This window comes from Limanda limanda, chromosome 4 (assembly GCF_963576545.1).
Source record: "Limanda limanda chromosome 4, fLimLim1.1, whole genome shotgun sequence".
In the NCBI taxonomy this organism is placed as follows: domain Eukaryota; kingdom Metazoa; phylum Chordata; class Actinopteri; order Pleuronectiformes; family Pleuronectidae; genus Limanda; species Limanda limanda.
In genome coordinates, this window is record NC_083639.1 from 14050071 (window position 1) to 14066749 (window position 16679).

Sequence of the window (16679 nt, forward strand, 5' to 3'; positions counted from 1 at the left end):
CAGTGATGGTTCAGTTTTCTTCACAGGCTCCGTATCACCTGATTTATGATCTGTGGTAACTTTTCACAGTGGCATCAAATGTCCCTCACAAAGTTTAGGCAGCTTCTCTGAGCCAGTGGCAGCATTTGGTCAGAAGCTCTGACCAAATCTCAGCGTCTGACGTTCAGTGGGATTTCTTCCGCTGATGTTTGATTGATGGATGATTCTCTGTGTTTTAATAAATCACTGAATTTGAGACATTTCCTGTATTTGATAAACTCGCCTCCGTTTTCCCCCTGAGCCAAACTGCTGCAAATCGATTATGGGTTGAACTTGACTTCTGAGCGTCACCTCGGTCACCTCTGCGCTTCCCTTCCTTCCTGGATACACACACACACACACACACACACAGTCCAAACATACATAGATCCCTGAGGAGACCCCCTGCTGAGGATGGGAGGAGAGGCTCTGTCTGCCTCCCCCCGTCAGGTGAGGGGTCACGTCCCCCAGGACCTGCAGGAGTCTGTCTGATTAGCCCACCCACCACTCAGACCTCCACTCAGGGATGGAGAGATCAGCTGTGTGTGTGTGTGTGTGTGTGTGTGTGTGTGTGTGTGTGCGTGCGTGCGTGCGTGCGTGCGTGCGTGCGTGTGTGTGTCTGTGTGTGTCTGTGTGTGTGTGTGTCTGTGTGTGTCTATGTGTGTCTGTGTGTGCCAGCATTGTTATGCTCGTGCAGACATGCTTTGACACGCGTGCATTCTATTATCACGTGCATGGTTTGTGTGCAGTCTGGAGGTCAGAGAGGTCAACTGCAGACTTCCCACACAAAACATCGTCTGTCAATTTAATCACAACTCAACCGGCGGAAGGTCGGCACCAGATTGATCAAACTGCTCTGGAATTGCTGCTAATGGCTCAAGTCCACAGTGGCTCCTTCTCTCTCTCCGCTGCACACACACACAGACACACACACGTTCATGCAACACACCCACGAACACACAATGCAGCCCCGTTTGATCTGCGAATGTGTGTCTTTGGCAGTTTTTTTCCCCTCTGTCTTGCAGCTTCAGTCAACCAAACTTGAAAGCCTCTGCTTTTCCTCGGAGACAAGAATGAATCTTTTTAGGTCTATTGTGGCATTAAGCTTTGAGGGCGCACAACAAAGAAGTCAAACAGATATGTACACATTTCCATTGCTTATTTTTCTCAATTATTGGAATGGCTCTTGAAAGAGCAGTTCTTCCGACAATAAGTACAATTATTCTCTCCGTTATTTCCGAGCTCGGTAATTAGCTGCGATGCGTTGCAGTTGGAAAAGATAAAAATTGCATTGCGTGTTTCTTAGAGATAACAACATGGAACAGATGAAATAGAAAGAATATGTTTACACTTTGTTCCCTATTCAGAGACAAGCGCGTGTGAATCATTTTTAAAACAGTCTCTTCGCTCATAATGAATTTCATGATAAATCATTAATGCTGCTTAGACGTATCAGAGGATGCCAGATGCTTTTAATTCCCTCAAAGATTCAGCCTAAGCTTCGCCCTTTGACCCCCACATTCAGCTCGTCTGTCGGCCTTTCATGTGTGATCAACGCCGTGGTTCTGAACATGCTCCTTCCACGCTGCCGCCATCCTCCCGTGGCTTCACCGCTGTCACTTTGATGTCAGAGGGATGTGGTGCGTCTTAGTGATCCGCCGCTCATGAATTAATTAATCCTTCCTAGGGAATGTCTCAAACACAGCAGCTTGTGATCAAGTGCATTGTGGGATTGAGATAAGGCTTGGACATCGCCTGGCAATGGAACTGACACGAGGACCCTTAATTAGTTCAATTAATTAACCATGGGGATGAGGCCTTTGTGTCTGTGTGTGTGTGTGTGTGTGTGTTTGTGTGTGTGTGTGTGTGTGTGTGTGTGTGTGTGTGTGTGTGTGTGTGTGTGTGTGTGTGTGTGTGTGTGTGTGTGTGTGTGTGTGTGTGTGTGTGTGTGTTGACAGCTACCTGGAGATTGAGGTTTAACTGCTGGAGTGCAGGTCTTCAGCAGGTTGTGGCGTTGCGATAAGAGAACGGGTTAATTAAAGCGTGCTGGTGAGAACAGAGCTGCTCAGGGGAGATGTGTTGCTGCAGGTATCTCATGACATCAGCTCTCATAAGTGCAGATGCCACAAAGGAAGGACAACGTGTTGGTCATGATAAACCTCCATTCCCACATGTGGACTTGCAGTTTCCCACTCCTAACCCACTGCTCAGTGTCCTGTGTGTATAGCAGTTGCTATTACACTAATACCTATGGCATTATTGGAGTATTTAACATTTTGTGAAATACGTTTATCTATCGCTTGCTGAGAGATGGGGGAAAAGATAGATACGCCCCTTGTTTCTGTTCATTCATTATTAACCTAGAGCCCGGAGGTAATTAGCTTAGCCTCATGAACAGTCTGGAGGCAGAGTGGAGAACCACTGTTCTATGTGTGTACAGATTAAACAAAGCTATAGACTGTATTTAAAGATGGACGACACATCTCCACTTCTTATACAAAAATGAAGCCATCGTATCCTGGATATTGGGGCTGCCATCTTGAACTGGTGACATCATCCAGAGACTGCACAGTAGTGAGTGTGGTGCGGAAATGTGATATTGAGATCTCGCTGATAAACATTCAACCAATAGTGAGTCAGTCTCAGCTGTAAATCATGACTTGTGACTTTTATCGAATCCAATAACTTTAAAAAATCAAACTTACCAGAAAATTCAGATTTTTTTTACCTCTATGTGTTTTGGGGTTAATGACCCACACTCCATTCAGCCACCAGGGGCAAAGATTTTAACGTTTTCACAAACCTTTTCCTCACAAAATTAAGCTAAACTGAGCTTAGATAAGATAATCTAAACTAAGAGAAAATAGGCTAGGTTAAGTGCCTTAAGTTTTTTTTTTCTTTCACTATATCAAACCCAGTAAACTGGGCTCCTGTACTTTCATGTACAGGCTGCTGTCAATCTTTTCTTACAGTCTTTATTTGAAATGTAAAAAAATTCAAATGTTGACTTTTCAAATACGGGAGGTCTTATTGAGGTGGGAAGGACTCTGAACATCCCTGCTGCAGCACATGAGGCAGTTAAAAAGAAAAATAATCAAGCATACGAGTGCAGTGCAGAAATTATTCAGTGTAGCTGCTATTCACTGATTTAATTTTTCCTCTGCAGCATTTTCATTATAAGGCATCAATCGGCTGCAGTCTTTGTGAATGGGATGGCCTATTTACACCGAGCAGGTTCTCACCACTCCACACTGCAAACTGCTGCTTGAATTACGAGGCGATATGAAAATTCTGCTGCTTCTGCTCATCTCCCAGCCTGCCCAGCTGCCAAATGTTCAGATGTGCTTTTATGCACTGTAGCAGGGATATTACAGTGTGTATTCCCTGGTAGCTCATACATCAGCGTGCGCAGAGTACATAAAAATGACTCTATTCACCACCAAAGACAAAATGTGCTCGGAGGACAAAAGAAGCGCAATATAGACGAATGAGTATGAGTTAATAGTGTAAATGTTGATATGCAGCGCTGTGCTGTGTACAAATGTGTTTCCTAGTCCAGTGTTGCATGCACACATTTATCTAATATCCCCTTTTCACTGCAGTGCCAATGACCTGACTTTGGATTTTAACCACAATAAATTTTTTTGTAAAAATAAGTAACGAAGTTCAGAAGGCCTGAATCCAGCAGAGAACACTGAAGGATGAGGAAGAGGAGGAGGAGCGAGGAAACAAAAAGAAATTCACAGTGCGCTGTTTTTTTCCATGGCCATACATTTTTGATAGCCACTGTTACATGTCCCTCCCTCTCTCCCGCCTTTGTCTGCCGAATTCAGTTCCTCTTCAGTTTGTTGCTCTTAAAAAGCAACAAACCTCGACCTTCTCCTCTCTTTTCTCAACGCGTGGCATCTGTATTGTCGGAAGAAGAAGTGATGGGAGGGAGAGGAAGAGAGGGAAAGTTAGAGTGGAGCGAAGTGGAAGCAATTGCTGCAGCAGATGGATGGAGAGGTGCCTCCAGTGTCAGGTAGTCATGGTAACCTGTCAGAGAGGTGTCATGGGAGCGTTCAGAGAGAGGTGAGAGTGATGGGAGCAACTTGTGAGGCCCATTCCACCTCGCACTTCATGCAAAGACAAAGTTTTGTCTTCCAGAGGAGGGAGGTTATGGATATGACAAGTCATCATGATGAAAAATAAATAGAAAACCATAGAGAGGTGCTCTGTAGATAACAATACCCTGCCAGTCCACTTATGAGACCACATCCGGATTTGTACATATGGCTGGACTGAATTTCACACATATTATAAATATCAGTCCCCGTATCAAGATCCATGGGAAAACAAGGAAATTGTTGAAAAACGCTCAATTTTAACGAAAGTAAAAAAAATCTGGGACTTGCTCCATATTTAAATGTCTTCTTTCCAGAACAATAACACATCTTTCCACCAAGTTTCGTCTTAATTTGACGTTAAGTTTAGCATAATCCTGCTACTGAACTAACAAACAAATAGACAGGGGTGAAAACATCAGCTCCTTGGTGGAGGGACACATGGAATGTCCCTCAGTAGAGCATGAAACTCCACTAAGGCCAATCCCCTAAATTTTGCATCAAATCTTTAACGTTTGTTCTCAAACTTTTGAAGAAACTTATAAACTGTTGATTCTCTCAGCTACAAGTTGGTGGTAGTAACAGGGTTTTAGTCTTTTGTTACCATTTAGGCAGAAATTGGGGAAAATATCTCAAATGTTCTATCTTGGAATGATGAAGGAAGTGAACGAAATTCTGATTCTGACCTTTTTGCCCAGATCTGCGCCAATATTTACTGAGACCTCTCTCGCCCCATGTCCCATCCTTCCATCTGTTCAGTAGTTTTTATGTTATCCTCCTGATAACAAACCAACCAACATCCTCATGGTGGAATAATAATAAGTGATGATCGTATGTATGAGAACACACCAAAGAAAGATGCCTACAATACTATAAGACAGGCAGAAATTAAACATGGGATATTAGTCAGCCAGGATGAATGAGAGCCGGAGACGTGAATCAGACAAGAGTTCAATCATGAGAGGAAAGTATGGAGGCAGCAGGTGTGTGTGTGATAATATCCAGGTGGAGGTGGCTGGGCTCTGTTTTCCTCCATCGCTCTACCGAGTCCTGTGGGGCGAAGAGGTGGAAGGCAGACGGAGGAGAAAAAAAGGAAGGAGCAGTGGAGGGATGTGTAAGGAGTTGCGAGTCTGACTGGGGAGGTGTTGCCAACTCGCCAGCAGTCATCCCATCAGCCTCCTCCACGGTTTCCTCCACCTGAGCTCGCGCCGAGGCCAGTGTCGTCAGCCAGATCCATCACCCCTCTGCTGGAGAACAAAAATGAGGACCAACCTGCAACATGGTGCCACAGTGTCACTTCCCTCTGCAGAGTTAGTGACAACTTTCCTTCTTGATATAATAACCTGAATGTCAGTGTTTTAAATATGGCTGTTGTCTTCAGGCCGCTGCTACGCTCCTTACACCTGTCTCCCCTCTGAGGTATCACAGCAGGCCAGGCTGAGGTGGAGCCAATAACATTAGTGATGGCTCAGCTCCATTTAAATGTGTCAGGAAGCTTTGCCACTGACTCAGCATGAGTAACACCAGCGCTCTGTAACTAGAACACCTGAATGAAAAGCAACCATCATTAATGTTATTATCTGTGGCTGACATGTCTATTGTAAGAAAGGTCTATATTCTCTCATTCCCGAAATACAGTCCCTGAATAACAGCTCATCTTCTCAGGTAACGTCATGCTGCTCAACTGGGATTAACAATTAAATATACATATACATATATCACATATTTTCCCACATTACCCATGAGGGTGTTGTTGAGTTTCCTCCTTCAAGCTCATGTCCTCTACCAGAAGCCTGGGAGTCTAACAGTTCTTCTCAGTATCTTGGTTGTTCCCAGGACTGAGCTCTTCTGGACAGAGATCTCAGATGTTCTTCCTGGAATCTGTTGGAGAATCTCTCCAAGTTTGACGTTTAAAGCCCAGAGTGCTCTGACTACCACTGGTTTCACTGCCTCCTTAAATGTCCACATCTTCTCCAGATCCTCTTTCAGCCCTTGGTAGATTTTGAGCATCTCATGTTGCTCTTTTTACATAACGCCATATCTTGGGATCGCTACATCTATCAACACTACTTTCTCCTGCTGTTTGTTGAAAACTACGATGTCCGGTTGGTTAGCCATCACCCTTTTATTCTTAATTGTCAATACTGCCTTCTGTTGGTCCTATCTGTTAAAACTGTTATCTCCATATCTACAACACTGTAAATAAGGAAAAAACTCCTCATTGCAAAGTTATCAGGACTTTAAGTTGTACACAGTGCGAGATGAGCTTGATTTGTTGCCACTAATTCAAAATGTTCCTCAATTACTGATCATCTTCAAGTTTCCAAGGCCCAACAACTTATAATTGATATTTATGCAAAGTTAATATAATACAGTGTTTGTATTTAACACTGCCAAGTATTTGGATCATTTAATGAGACCTTTAAAAAGTCTGAAATCTCCAACATGCACATGCACACCCACAGTGTTTCTGCAGGTGGTTGTCAACAACTATCTGCACTGAACCTCACACACACTGGGCGACCACCAGCTCTAACTCTCCCGTGTCACAGTTTTGTGCTGGTGCCGAGAACTAAGCACCAGCAGTGATGAGTTTTGAGTTGATCTGGTGGATCTTATATTGGACATGGGACAAGCTGCAGCATCATCGGACACTAACAAGACCTGAATCAATATACAGATTTCACATCATGCTGTTCAACACTGAGTCAAATGTAAAAAAAATTTTTTATCTGAGAGTGTATTTTCCACAGTGTTGCTGATCAACTTCAGTAAAATGTGATGGATATTATCATGACTTTTCATGCTGTGTGCCTGATGCTGTGTGTTGGGCTGCACCTGTGTGGTTTCACTGAGCATCTGTGAGAGGAGCTGCCACCTAAAGCAGAGCTTCCACTGACTGGGTGAACTGACTGGGTGAACTGACTGGGTGCACTGACTGGGTCCACTGCCTCCACCATGGTCCATTTAACTGCACCCACTCCACTATTGTGTCCAGGTCACTGCCTCAGTGGACCCAAACACACACACACACACACACTCACACAGTAGGCGCGTCCCCCCTCTGTGGTGCACACATAACTAGCTATTTCAACAATAAGCAGATTAGTGTCAATCAAGTGGAGATGATCAAATGTTTTGTCAGTTCTGATCTATTTTTAGAGATCCTTGTCATAAAAATAGACAGCAGCCATATTTACAACATACTATCAATCACAAATAGAAACAATACAAAATGAACAAGGCACAAACCCACAGGAGAATGGGCCAATTCTCAAATTGCATTTCAACATGACACAAAAATTACATGTGTTTATAGACCTGTCATGTTTCTGCCCTTCAGCGTGTCTTCAAGGAGACCTTGGATCTTTTTGATTTATTTCTGTGGATCTTTTGTTTGACTCAATGTGTTTATGGACTTTGGCCTAGTTGTTTTCCATTGGTTTGGATTTTGGATTTGTGTCTCTGTTATTTCCACCATGAGTTTATTACATCTAGTTTTCTTTTCTGTACTTATCTGTGTTTCTCATTTCAGAGCACTCCTCTTCCTGTCTTTGTCTGCCTTCCCACCCTCTGTGACTTCCTGTGATTAGTTTCCTCTGTGTTAGACATCAGTTGTGTATTAAGTCTGTGATTTTCTCTTTTGTCTCCCTCAGTTTCTCTCATCAGTGAAGTGGTGTTTGACCAAACTGAGGTTCATGACCCTGCCTTTCCCTTTGGGTTTTGGATACCTCAGCCTGATCCAACCCGGTGTGTCAGATTAAAGACTGGGTATTGGAACTGTCCTCGTGTGGCGTCTGCATTTGGCTTCTCACCTGTTTTCAGTTTTACAAGAACATAAATGTGGGAAAAGCTTCAAACCTGAGTCTCTAATAAATAACAACATGATAACTTGTTGATTTACCATTGGATGAGATCACTGAAGCTTCAAGTCCTGGCTTTTTCAACACTCATATGCTTTCTTCTAAGTGTTGTGGCTAAACATGTGATGTTTGACTTTGCTAATATGAAGTGTGCAAGCCATCTGAATTGCAAGCTGTTCCCTGTTTGTGTTTTAAAAGTTCAAGGAGAGACATCTAATCAGGATTCATGAAGACACAGTTTGACTGATGCACAGCTTCAGAACAAGACAGCAGAGCTAGTGACATTATTAATTACATTATCACATTAAACACCCGCTAATGTCACTTCATATACTTGTCAAAGTGTCATTAGTCATATACTGTTTCTATGATGAACTTTCCTACTTTCCCTGAGGACATCACTGGCAGTGGAAGGTTCTTTCTACTGTACTTCTATGTGGGATGCACTTCTCTGGTACAATCCTACGTAAAATATGGCACCTGCTCATGTTTATCCAGTCCTGTGTTTACCTTGCTCTTCTAAATAATGGGTAGATTTGGAGGACTACTGCTACTCTGTAAAGATTAATACGTCCTCTGATATCCTTCAGAAACGACAAGTAAAATAAATGCCAGTTTAATGTCATGTCCCGGTTGCAAATATCCCAACTGTCAGTTTGGTGATTGTGGTCTGGCTGATTGAAATGATGATTGACAGTTTGACAGACAGCAGATGAACCTTCCCCGCACTTCACTGAACATGCATTTTTTGGGCCCAGCAACGGCCTTTGTTTCCATTTCAAACAGAAAAGCTTGGTGACTGTTCTGAAAATGCTGCCAAATTTCTCCCAAACAATACTTTAAACTCAGATTTTAGTCGTGCATGCAGCACGGCTCTGGGGATGTCAGCCTGGCTGCTGGTCAGTCGATTCATCACTTTGGTACAGACTGAAATATCTCAGTGACTGTACGTAGGATCCACATGAAGTTTTAAACAGACATTCAAGTCTCCAGACAATGAGACTTTAGAGACTTAAATAGTACCCTCACCTTCCCTGAGGTTCCACCAGCACATTGATATTTCTGTTTTGTGTCCGTTTCAGAAAACACAGATTGGCATGACGTGGTTCAGACATTAACGCTTCTCTCACAATGAATTGTGAGAACGTAAGTGATCACTTAACATTTCAGGTACCATCAGGTCAAAATGTGAATATGACCAACACTTTGGTTCATGAGAAAGGACTATATTATAGGACTATGTACTACGGGAGACAGAGGGGATTTTCCGATATAATGGCTGGACTATTGAGGGGACTATGAAATTCAAATGAATGAAAATACACTCCCATCTGAGTAGACTGACCATGAAATCTTAGACTTAGCGGTTACAATGCAGGTATCTGTACTACTTTCTTTGGTTATAGTAGTATTTAAAAGCAGCTTAAAAGTATGTTTGGACAGTATAAATGTAATCTAATGCTAGAGAATGATAATCATCTAAATAATAATAATATATAGCACGTGTTAAGAGACCCAAGGATGCTTTACATATGTCAGGGATGTAGTCTATCACGGTGATTTATGAAAAGATAGCCTGATACCCACTGTGACGCCCAGGAATAGACCAAAAATCATTATTTAACATGAATGCAGGGCTTTCGAAACGATGATCACCCACATTTAACTGTGTATTAATAACTGTCAGTCACACAGATTTTAAGTAGCAAATGTTAACATTGTCTATAATGAACGTCATCATGTAATGACTGTCTCTATGAGCACGTTAGGTTTACGCTCCCAGCAGCTGAGCTTTGAGACCTATAGCGAGGCCGCAGACTGAATAACTTGAGGGAAGAGAGGCAGAGTCAGGTTTTGCACTGTTCTTAACTGTCAGTCCTGTTATCATCTGAACATTCATTGATTCGTACATTAATTGGGCCAGTTCAGGCTGTATTGATTGGTTTAGATGTTTTCAGACGGAAATCTGGTTGCAGAGATGTCTTGAGATGTTGTCTGGTTATAAGAGGAAAGAGTAGATGACATTTTGAAGAACCACTTGATTCTTAAGTTTGTCTGACTGTCATGTAACAGGTACATTTCTGAGAATGTTGCTCTCATCATTTGAGAGTATGGAAATAGCCTGTAATCATCACCAGAGTTTAAGGTACATCTTCTCTATGACAGTAGCTGTCAGAGTTGAACTTCTATCTGTGAATCCTTTGTTTTCTGATGGTGATATTATATCAAAATTTCAATTGCATCCATTAACCGTACATAAATTTGCCAGAAAAGTTGGAGCAGCTGCATCTTGTCTAGAAAAAATAAAAGTTTAGTTGAAGTTGAAACAGAAAAGATGAAAGTAAACCTGAGTTTGTAGAGAACGCAATGTTTTGTGTCTGTGCAACGTTTTTAATTTTCCCAGGATGCATAGGACCTGAATGTTGTTGGTGGTGTCACACTCTTTTGACAGCTCAGTGTTATCTGCCTTGATTGTTTTCCTGTTTGGAGGATTTGATGTCTCCTCCTCTCCATCGAGTCCCCCGCGCCATCTCTCTCTCGAAAGTTTGTTATGTGCTTTCATTCAGAGTAGGGAAAAAAACACTTGTCGGAGTCATTCTGAGAAAAAGTTTTTAATTTATCCTTCCTGCAGAAGAGACAAGAAGTTTGTGACTGAGGAGAGTAAAAAAATGCGAGAAAAAACAGGCCTGTGATCAGTGGTAAGGCACAAGAAAATTACAGACGACATTACAGACACTACGCAGAAACCGGACATCATACACACACATGCACACACACTCAATACATGCACACACGATGAAGACACTGATAATCTCAAGCGTCTTTCTTTTAGGAAATACTGACACATTCCAGCTGAAATCCATTTAGAGCTCCCTACTTGGCATACTGATAAATATAAGTACAGAGTCACTCGCCCACACACACACACACACACACACACACACACACACACACACACCAATCACATCAAATAAACTGGCTTCCACTTGCAAACAAAGATGGGGCACAGCCAGGTCCGATGTGGTACATAATGGGCCGGCCTTATCGTTCCAGTTCAATTACACACACTTACACTCATACACATGAACAAGGGCATGTGAGGAAAGGTGGCAGCCTCACTATTGGTTTTCCAAGGTGTTCCTGAGCAGCTGAAGGGAGGGGCTGTAATGCAAAGAGACAGATTCAGGTCACTCACTCACTGCTGGGATGAATATAGAAGGAGAAGGGGAGAAGATGCTTCATGTTGGAGCGGATGAGGAGTGTGTGGGATGAAGCGAAAGGCGAGGAGAAGGAGAAGAGGACTGAGGAGGTAAAAAGCAGGAACGTCTCAAGTCTTGCAGGAGGATGAAATAAATATGGTAAGGTTTTGGGAGAAGAGAGAGAATGCAGAAACAGACGGGCGGAAGCAGCATGTTGGATGAAAAAGCAAATGACAGAAACAAAGTGAATAGAGTCAATAAAGGGAATGGATAAGGGAGCGTGGCGGGGTGACAAAAACACGAGGACGCTTCGCATGCTGAGAGAGACTGTGAAATTAAAAGGAAAAGAGAGGAGAAGCGAGTGTTGGGAAGGAGTGATGAGAAAATAGAGGGATACAAATGGAGAAGGTGTGAGAGATGGCGAGTGCAGAGCCAGAGGAAGGGGGGGGGGTGGAGGGTGATGGGAGATGGTAATTGACATGAAGGGAAAGTGACAAGCGAAAAGATGAGTATGCAGGGAGGAGGAGAAGAGTCAGAGAGAAAGACAGAGTTACTGTTTAATGAGGAATGTGATGGGGGGAAAAGCTTTGGAAGGCGATGCAGACGAGAGAGAGAGAGGGAACAGGCTGTCACACGCAGGTTGACATTCAATACACACAGCCGACGAGGATCTTAAATCATTGAACAAAATAGCCTGTGTAATGACAAGGGATTGTACTCTGCTTGCACATAATTCATGGAACTGTGTCACATTTAGAGAAGAGGCCACACCCATTGCTGAAGTCAAGTGAGGTTTAAGCCTCAGTTTTTCTTCATCCAGTTGAGGCTTCTCTGTTTCTCTTATTGATGAGACAATCCCGTGAGAATGGGCCTGAATAATGCACTTTGTCTTGACAAGAGATCCGATCTGTAATATTCTGATTCCTCGGTTAAGGACCAAAACAGTCAGAGTTTGTGCACAGAAAAAGGCAGAACTTCATTAGCTGGAGCGTCTTCCTTTCCTCTCTCTCTTCTGAGATGTGAGCGAGCGAGGGTGACGTGCAGGTCAAAGCCTCTGTCTCTCTCTCTCGCTCTCCCACACACTGAATATGTACGCCTCTATGAGGATGCTGCAGGTGCAGTGCTGTGCAGGGGGTCTTTGTTCGGTGGGGAGGGGGTTGACGGGTGGGCAGGAAACCAACCACACTTTCTTATCCAGCGAGAGCGGCGCATGGCTTAATAGGTCCCTCAGCTTATTATCACAGCCAAGACCTCTGATATGCAAAGTGACTATCAGCTAATTCTTGGTGTGTTTGTGTGACGAGATGTATTCACTGTTCCTTAAAGGAATATAAAGACATAATAATTATAATAAAAATAATAAGAATACAAATTATCATATTCATTTTCATACGCACTTTACAAGCTTCAGCAAAAGTGTAAACATTCAACTCAGAAACCCTTGCAACCCACCTTGTTACACAAATTCCGACAGCATATATATCATTAGCACTATACATCGCCTATAAAAGAGATAAATCACTGTAAGTATAACAATGTTTTAAATCAAATAGAATAAAATAAAACAAAGTATGGTTAAATTAAATTAAATTAAAGATAATATAATTGTGTAAGTGAATATGTACTGTATCTTTAGTTCTAACAAAGGGTTATATACATTTCAATTGATAAGATCTATAAACACAATAAACTTAAAATTGTAGACGAGAATAAAATAATAGAATACATATAAAACATTATAGACAAAACACATCTATTACATTAATCTAAAATGCTACTATAATAAAGTTCTGTAATGTTGGAGACTGATTTTGATTTAGTTTTGTGAGGACTATTTACACACACGCGCAGACAGACACACACACACACACACACACACACACACACACACAAACACACGGACGCACACACACACACACACTGAAATAAATGATGATGATGCCATGGGCTGTATTAAAGATCAAAATTACTGCATAATGTTAAAAACAGGTCAACCAATCTCCGGACCAGTGCCCCACCCGGCGGGGACCCCGAGTGACCCGAATCAAACACACCTCAGGTGTCGCGTGAGGAGCAGAGGTGCATTCTGTGTCTGATTGCACCTCACGGCTCGTTTGGCGGGAAGTGTCCAGCCTCCAGTCACCTTCTGGAGAAGTGAAGGCAACTAAATGTCACCCAGCTTCCAGCAGCGCGACAGGACAGAAAGATGACGACTCGGTCCAGCTCTGTGAAGAGAGTGTGGACATGAGGGCGGAGGACATGAGGGCGGAGGACATGACGGTGTCCACACAGTTGAGTCTCCATGCAACCACTGCGTTGCCTGGCAACATGCTGGTGTAATGTGTGGCACGGTGTAATGTGATGGTGTGTGCTGAGCTGCCTCACTGATTCTCTGGTCTGCTGTTAAAGTTCAACGTTTTGGTCACAAAGCCTATTACGTCCATTCAGCCTTTGAGACTACAACCATTTTAATTTAATTGACTTGAGTTTGTCGTCTTTGGTTTTCTGAGTCAAGGCTTATGAGTTTGGTCCAAGGCCTTAGTTGTGTTTCTTTTTTATTTCTTCTGTAAGGTTGAACGTTCAGTTCATTCATGTGTTTATATTCATTTACTAAAATGTGTTTACAATGTTGACAGTTATGTTATTTACATATTTATATTTACACATGCATTATCTACATATTTGCACATTTAAATATCTACATACGCATCATAAGAACAGGACTAATGAAGTGTTGAATCTGCGTGTGTAGTTCCGAGGCCTTTCTGGCTTCTTATTGGTTGGTGGAGTCGCAGTGAGAAGCTGCAGGTGTGTGTTGATGGAGACGAGCAGTGTGGAGAGCAGTGCTGCTCAAGAAGTGATCCGTCTCCATCCTGGGGTTTCTTCACATGAAGGGTGATACCCCACATCAAACCCTCAACTTACACTTCTATAACATTACTTAACTTTTACTTCAGTAGATTTTAAACAACAGTACTTTCACTTGGTTGCAATATTATATTTGCTGCCTGAAACATTAGCAAATGTTACTAAGCTAACATTCCATAACCTAAACGTAAGTTCTCGCTAATTGACTGAACAGGATCTGCTATTAACACCAAACACTATTATTTTCCTACTTAACTCTATTTATTTTAATTAGACACATTTTTCAATGAGACGTTTTCTTGTTTTACATGGAGTTAATACTGGCTGAGAGGATACATATCCTATATGTATTAGCAGGTGTCCAGACATATCACTATTGGGTGGTGCAGTGATGTGTTACTCAGTATGTATTGCTGGCACTGATGACTGCTGTTACAGATGACCCATTAATTTCTGAAATGATGTCACAATTACTGCTGAAAAACAATAATCCCTCTATTTAATCACTCTGACTTTATGTAGTGGAGTAGGTGTAATGACAGTAATAACTTCTATTAAACTGTTTCATCTTACTCCATATTAAAATTCTACATTCAACCCCTCCATCCTCAAAGAACATATTTGAAAACGAAAATATTTCTTTATATTCTGCACTTATGTAATATATTTAGTTGCATTGTTATCCCAAGTATTTCCAACAATTTTCAAACGTAGAGAAATCCTGTTATAGTGGTTCCTGTGATGTTTATCATGTCCTCTTTGCATACGTGGGGTTGTCTGTGATGTCTACTTAATATTCCTACAGTGATAAGTACAGTGTAACGTTGTGATGGGAGATAGCATGGGGTGGGCGGGTTAAGGTTTTACAAAGCTAATAATCATAACTATCCTTTGCATAAAGTCATTAGGATTACGATATGATATTGAGCTTTGGTGTTGTTGTAACAATATACAACATATGCTGGTGGTTTGTCGTATGAGCTGTAACTGAATTAGTTCAGTGTAAACTAAACTTCTCAATGCTGTTAGCACTTGCCTAACATAGTTCCTAGGTTACAAGAGAAGTAACCTACTTTTACTGAAGCACTACTCGATGTGATATACTGTGGTTATATTTCAGCACTATAGCAGCAGGCTTCAGTAATGGATTCTAACTGCAGAGCTAGTTATTCTTTTGTCATTGCTGGATCTGCCACTGGTTCCTGTCGAACTTGTTTTTAATCATACCATGATGTCTCAGAACAGCTGCTGATTGGTAGAAAGTCACAGTTTCACTTAATGTTTCATTTGTTCTTTTGAACAGCAATGCAAATCCATTAAGGATTAGATGGCATGTCTGTGACAAAATATAAATAATTACTCCGGCTCACAATGAACCTATGAGTCTTTCGATCTAAAGGAAATCCTAACAAAGAAACCTGAAATTAATGTGACAATTACTGCTCCTCTGTCAAAACTCAGGTAATTAAGTTGAAAGGAAAACTTTAACAAGTTTAAAAAGTCATCTTTTTTATTCCTGAATCTTTATAAAGGCTGACGTTTGTTAATTTTTACTCGACCTCTCCTCTTGCTGAGTGGCACAGGCAGCTTTTCAACCTGACACAGATGAACTCATGATGAAGTGTTCTAAAGAAATGTATTTTCAATTCAAGTCCATGACATCTGCCTCCGTGCAGCATATGGGTATGTGTGTGTTTTGCTGTGACAAGCAGACCCCCCCACACACACACACACATATTTCACAGACCCATTCTGCTATTTTCTTCCTTTGTGTGTGTTCCTGTCTGTTTGGATGAAGGTGTGACCTCTGGCTTTTCGACAGAGAGGAGGGAGAATCAGACGAAAGGGGGGAGCGAGGGATGGAGAGATGGATAGAGGGCTTGATGATTAGAATGGTGCGGAAGAAAAGTGTCTTTGCGAAAGAGAAGAGGAATGAGGTCATTATCTCTGTCCTCACCTGTGGCCTCCAGTAGACACACAAACACACAAACACACACAGAAACACACACACACACACACAGACACACACAGTCCACATTTCATCAGCAATAGCAACAACACTGACTCTCCTCGCTCCACCTTCCTTCCTTCTTTCCTTCTTGCTTGTCTCCTAATGCACTGATTTTTCTTTACTTGTCTTCTTGTCCTTCCTGCATATATGAGCTTTAAGTCCCCCCTTCCTGGTACATTACTGTCTCCGTTTCTCCTTTTTATACAAGTGAAATCAAACCATCACACTCATCACAATGATTTCTCTGGTCCTCGCATCACTATTACAATCGCTCGCGCCAATTCCCTTCCCTGCCTTATTACTGTTCAATTTTCTTGGTCTCCCTCCCACCTTGTCCCCGGTTTAGAGCACAGTCTAGGCTGTAATCACATCCACTGGACTGTGATCACCCCTCTCCTCCTCTTCCTCTTCTGTGCCCCCCCCCCCCCCCCCCCCCCTCATTTTCGCAAGGCGGGTCACGCCTCTTGAGGCAGCAGAGCAGAGAAATTGCCTGTTATCGGGGGTCGATTTTTCATGCGCTTGTAAATTGCTTTGTATTGACACTCTGTCAGAGCGGGGTCGTCACACCGGCCCGGGCCACTAGCCACCCTACAGTCGCGCTGCTGATCTCGGGGTG